At 32.9% G+C, this 6,511-nt stretch overlaps 1 long non-coding RNA gene across 1 annotated transcript; it reads left to right on the top strand.

The window, feature by feature from the left end:
• The first annotated feature begins 3,625 nt into the window (after positions 1-3,625).
• On the top strand, positions 3,626-6,099 carry LOC145635100 (uncharacterized). Its single transcript, XR_014113781.1, has 2 exons — positions 3,626-3,745; positions 5,837-6,099. It is a non-coding gene; the product is annotated as an uncharacterized LOC145635100 (long non-coding RNA).
• The last annotated feature ends 412 nt before the right edge of the window (positions 6,100-6,511 follow it).

Here is a 6,511-nt window from a genome sequence, read left to right as displayed (position 1 = left end):
GTATTGGCGCCAGACGCCAGCATTGGCGCCTGACGCTAGCCACTGGTCCTGGCGCCAATGAGCCAGGGCTGGCGCCAAAGTGGTTTTGTGGTCTTCAGACTCTGTTTTGATAAATTATCTTTTTTGGATGATTTTCTCTATAAATATCGTATCAAAAACTCCGTTTTCATGGACGGATTATCAATATTCATTCACCAAGAATCTTCAATTCTCTTCTTAAAATCATTCATTCTTTCTTATCTAAAACTTGGTTTTCTCGAATACAAAATTCCGCATTCGCAAGATCTTGATACACCTAGCCATATTCGAAGTTGCCTTCGCCCTAGACGTAAAAGGTTTTAATTTCTGAGGGTTTGGTCCCAAATCTCTCTTTACATTATTTAATTTAATTGTTTGATTATTATTTTCCTTGAAGTTACTAACGCGTGTATTGTGTTATTAGAAAGAGGTACGAGGCATCCAAGTAAGTACTTTAAGTGCTTTAATTGATTAATTGATATTATGATGTAGATATATATCATGCTTAGATTGTTATTTTGATTCCTAGTATCATGTCTAGGGTAAATTTAATATCAAGTATGATTAAAAGTACGACGCTTCCTATATTCTTCCTAATACTTATGATTGTTAGTATCATGTTAGGACTAAAGCTTTGATTTTTATTGTTTAGTGACATGCTAGGGTTTGTTATTAATCTTGTTAGTATCATGCCTAGGATTTGCTATGCTTTAACATGATTATGATTATGATTGATATTATTTTTATTAATGATGTTGATTATTTATTATTATGTTGCTTGATATGTATCATATTGTTATTGCTTGATCACCTTTTATTGCATGTTTAAAGGGAATTTGTACTTGCAATCACGCTTAATAAGATAATTAATAATCTTGTTAGGGTTAATTGTGATTATAATTCAAGTGATCGCCAATAATAGTTTATTTGCGCATTAAATTCAACCAACATAGATTAAACAGGTTTAGGGTTAATCTATTGATTGTATGTTAATCAGAAAGCGCACATGAATACGAGCAGAATAAAGTAGAGGCCTATTATTAGGGCAGGTTCAATCTCTTTTAGGTTGGATTTGTACCATCATCCCCGAACCCTTATTTGGTTCATGACCTTATGGAGTTGACGATCTCTTGGATCGTTAAGGGGTGTAACCTTCACCTCGTGATGGTTTACAAGTTCCTTAAAAACTTGTTGGCGACTCTTTTGCTCTATCTTCTTCCCTTTTGGACGCCACCGTACTTTAGTGTATGATCACAGTGGGGTTCAAGCTAGTGGGATTTAAAGGCTTGAAATTTTTCCCTACAGGGTGTAACCTTCACAGGTCATTCGTTGTTGCCTATCATTGTCCCTTTAATCGTGGTTGCCTTATATGATCCGTGAACGGTTTACAAGTTCCTTAAAAACTTGTTGGCGGCTCCCTACTTTATTTGTCTCTAATCGTATACATCAATTCCCACTTCCTATGAGTGCCAAACATATTCACAACATGCTTTAACGCAGGCACACTTCAAACGACGCCTACAGTCCGCGACACACGCACCCCCCACCCATTCCCCAACGATGGTGAACCTTCCCCCTCATTCTCCGTGTTTATGATTGTTCAGAACATTGATGGGTACACAAATTAAAGCCCTGTTCCCTCCTTTTCCCCGTCCACCTTTTGTTCGTTCTTATTCCCCGATGAAACTATTTGTGCAATTCTTCATGGGGGTGTTGTTGATTTCTTAAGTTTTTTAAAATCGGTTTTCCTCAAATTTATCTGGGTACTCTTGATTTTTTTTTGGGTCGTTTTAGATTTTTACCTGCTTCAATTTCTACAACCAAAGAAAAACAAACAATGGAAGATGAAAAGAACAACAATAGCAACAACAACAACATTATTTGATACTTATAAACCAATATCTGACTATTACACTAGTAGAAAAATGTATTTTGACACCAGTTCAAAACCCCCCTAAGACACCGGTTTTGAATTGGTAGGCATTTGAGGGATGCTAAAAATAAAATAAAAAATGTCGTCATCGGTTCAAAATCGGTGGCAATTCTTTAATTTGGCACCGCTTAACCGATGACAGTTCTTTAATTTTGGCACCAGTTAATCGGTGACATTTATGAAATAAAAAAATAATTTTTTATTCATTTTTTCACTTAAAAATCAGGAGACACTTAAATATAATCATAATATACATAAATCACATATATATTCATCAATAATTTGTTAATTTACAATTTAAAAAAAAAAAAATCGTTCTTGAGTCTGCAAAATTAAAACAAAATTGTTAATTAACAAAAAAATTAAATCTGCAAAAAAAAAAAAAAATTAATTCTGCAAAAATAAACCAGCCATAACCCACGGCCCACCACCCCACAACGCACCTAAAACCACCTCATCACCCACCTAAAAACAACGAACCACCCCACCACCCATCTTAAACGATTAAACCACCCCACCACCCATCTAAAACCACCGCCTCCGCAAACCACAACCTCTAAATATATATAAAAAGACACATACCTTCATTCGACCACATAAAACCTTGAAATTGGGTTTACGAGGCCAAATTTGACCATGAAAACTCTAGACTAGATTTTTCATGGTCGAATTTGACCTGAAAACCTTTGGTTTCATCACGAGGAGAGAGAAAAAAGCGAAAATTAGCTTGGAGTTGTTGTTGTTGATGTCGGTCTTGGTGGCGGCGGTGGTGGGCTTTGAGGGGAAAGAAGATGAGGGCAACAAGAGAGAAGGAGAAAGAAGGAGATCACAGAGAGAGGAGAGAGAAATGAGACGAGAGAGCAAAAGAGAGAGGGGAGAGAGAAGAGAGAACTGAGACGAGAGAAGTGAGACGAGAGAGCAGGAGAGGGGAAAGAGGAGAGAGCTAGGGTTAGGGTTTATAAAGGAGGGGCGTAAAATGGGGTATTTATTTTTTAATATGGCACTGGTTCAAACTAGTGGGATTATTATTTTTCCGAACCGGTGCAATTTTGTTTCCTCAAAATCCCGCCCATTTTTCCCCACTGGTTTTTAAAAACTGGTAGGCATTGCTCGGTGTCTTATTGTAATTTTCTACTACTGTTATAAACCAATTTCTGACACATTTAATCTAAAATCTGATAATTATAATCTAATTTCTGACAACTACAATCTAATTTATGATAATTATGATCTAATATCTTACTATTATAATCAAATTTCTAACAATCACTACTACAAAAATGATCTAAGGTAATACCTCATGGTATCACTTTCATGGCTAGAAACTTAACTAACTCATAAGTAACATTATTGTAACACTTTGACATTAAGTAACACTTGTTTGTAACAGTTTGATATTAGGTAACACTTAATTGTAACACTTTAATATTAAATAACACTTTATTGTAACACTATTAAGAGTAAAAAAACACCCTTTATAAAGAAAATTTGTCAAGTACTTTATGTATTAGAAATAAAAACATTCAAAAAAAATTAAAAATAAAAACACCCTTTATCTTTACTTTATACAATATTATTCATTTTTCCTCAAAAAACAATTACAGTATTATTCATTCAAGGAATTCTTTCATTCAATTCAATTAACCCACTCTTTTTCTTTCTCTTTCCTCGTAGCGAAGATGAAGAGTGACTTCCACCACCTTGTTCAAGCCGACGTCGAGCAGCTACCACCACCTCTACCTTAAGCTGAAACTGCACCACCACCACCAATTGGCACCATCGGCTCCTCTAATTGTATGTTCATTTCTTCTTTTTTTTCGATTAAGGGTAATTTATTTGTTGAATTTATGATTTCGGGTTTTAATTTTGGTGATTTCGTTTTTTTTCTTGATTTTACGGTACATATAAACCACATTTCTATGAAATTGGGGATTTTGTTTTTGTTTTTTGTTTTATTGAATTTTTTGCTTTGCAATTACTTGTTTTTTTATTTCTTGCTGCTTGCTGCTATTTATTGTTTAGGATTAAGGTTCAAATTTTGGGTTTGTATTCAATTTGTTAGAATTAGGGTTCGAATTTTGGGGTTGGATTCAAATAGGAGGAAGATGATGATTCAAATGAGATCTTTGCCCTTTAGAGCAACTAGTGATTTATTTTCGTAAATTTGATTTTTGCTTGCTGGAGTAAGGATGTTGTGTATCAGCTATTATAGTGAAGTTTGAACAGAGTTAACCCATTGCTGAAATCTTCTACTTGACATCTTGCATGTCTATGATGATACAACTTTTGATAAACAAAGTGCTCTCTTTGCTCTTGTTATTTCCAATACTGTACTTAAAAACATGTAAGTACATAGTCTAATTGTTCTGTCCTTGTGAATTTTCTCAGTAATCTACAATTGATGTACATGACATAGTGAGCAAATAGACCTCTATTGAAGATTGTATTTTAAGTGCAACATTGTTTCCTATATTTATTTCTCTTTGTTTTTGCTATATCAGACCTTAATCAAGTATGCTTGTAGATTAATTGATGTATAGATTGTATAAGTAGTAATTACTATTTTATTCAATTATGATGTTTGTGATACGTGATTAGTCAAGGGTAAGTTTATCTTATTTTTTAAAGTCAAGGGTAATCTAATTATCTATAATATTGTATGTTAACAATTTTTAGAATTCAACAATATCTTTTGTTAGTAACAGACATCATGTGAAAATCTCAAAGCTGTTCTACGAGAAGATATTCAGAAGGTAATTGCTTTGTGAAGTACCTTTTCATTCCATGACCAACTTTGAAATTAATGTTTTATAACCATATTTCGCTTGCTAGATATGGGATTAGGTTCCTAAGCCACAACCCGCAAGCACATAAAGATACACCCATGAGTAAATTCTAAAAGCTATTATGTGAACTTGTTGTGGAATGTTAATACAGATTCAATCTGCTTTTGATTTTCAATTTCTACCTGATGAACTATCTGCTAGTTAATATGCCATTCAAGATTCAACTAATTTTAATTTTTGGTGTTTACTCAAGATTATATTCATAATCTGGCTCTTTTTCACTGCATTTTACAAAGTGAGTAACTTTAATGAACACTTGCCTTTTTTTTTAGGTTCCGTGTTTGGTTTTTGTCTTGTACTAGGGCTAAAGTCTCATAATGCATTGATTGTTAAATGGAGTTCATTATAGTGAGATAATAACTGATATTTATTTTTCTTTGTTGTCTCTTTAGTAAGCTATTAGTGTTGCCCATTTTTTAGTTCTTTATAGTGTATGTGATAACATTTTGCTTTTCATGAATAGTGATGGTCTTTAATCCCTTCTTATGTACTCCGTAATTGCTTGTCAGGTTTGCTTGGACTAGAATTATAATGCATTTTTCATAGCTTTTTCCATTCCTACTGCTCTGAAATTTATCAGGCTAAAGTTGAACGATACTAATCTATTAGAGATAGTTGAGGTTAGCTATCTGAACTAGCTGCCTCATATTTAGTAATTAGTATCCATTTTCAATACAGGCATTTGCGTCATAGTATGTTTACTGTCGTAAATAACTAAACCTCGATTTAGTAAATGTTAATGTTAATACAGGAGAAATAACTCTTGGACATCCTTTGGGAGCTACATGGATGCATTTTTGCTTACTAGAGAGAAAATTCTTATTGAATAATGATTTTGGCTTTGTTTGGGAAGAAATAAAAAAAAATAATATATATCAGCTACAATCAGTTGTACTTTGTAAAATCTGGTTATCAGCAAATTTCTAAATTTGATTTTAGTGTGTGAAATAATCTATAAAATTTAGTTAGCGAACAAAAAGGCATTGATGCACGATTAGTGTATTGTTGTTCTTAGTTCCTACTCTTGCTCTTTTTTCAGGTGCTCGAAGTGTAGCTACTTTACTCCATGAGATGAAACGCCGAGAAAGGGATTGCCGTTTTGGAGTCATTTCCATGTGCCTCTGTTTTTTAGAGAGGTGATCATGCTAACGGATTAACTAGGAGTTGCGATGAGATGGGGCATAATAGCCCCTTGTCTTTAGGATTCCTAGTCTTTCTACTGTGAAAAAGAGTACACTTGTGTATTTGTATTTATACTAATGTAAAATATATTCATTCAATAAATTTATTTTCAATGTTAAATCAATTTGTTATTATCGTTATTATTGTTATTATTATAAAATATCAAAAAACCTACAAAGTCAATCAATTTACTATTATCGTTATTATTGTTATTATTATTGTTATTATTGTTACACTAGTGCATAATTGAGTTTATGTAACACATGATTAGTAACACTTCTTAAAATGCAAAATATTAGATTTATAAGTAACATTTTGGTAACACTTTATTAAAATGTAACACTTAATGTAACACATGTAGCATAAGTAACATTTCAAAGTAACACTTTTAAAATAGGTAGCATTTGATGGTAACACAAATATAGATGTTACCTATTTTTTGGAAAAACAAAATACATAAAACATTGAAATTAGAAAAAATACATGTGTTAATCCCCAAATTTATATCAATTAATTAAAATAGCCAATTAGC

Source organism: Chenopodium album, chromosome 6 (assembly GCF_948465745.1).
Source record: "Chenopodium album chromosome 6, dcCheAlbu1.1, whole genome shotgun sequence".
In the NCBI taxonomy this organism is placed as follows: Eukaryota; Viridiplantae; Streptophyta; class Magnoliopsida; order Caryophyllales; family Amaranthaceae; genus Chenopodium; species Chenopodium album.
Note: the sequence above shows the minus strand (reverse complement) of the source record. Positions and strands in the feature narration are given on the sequence as shown.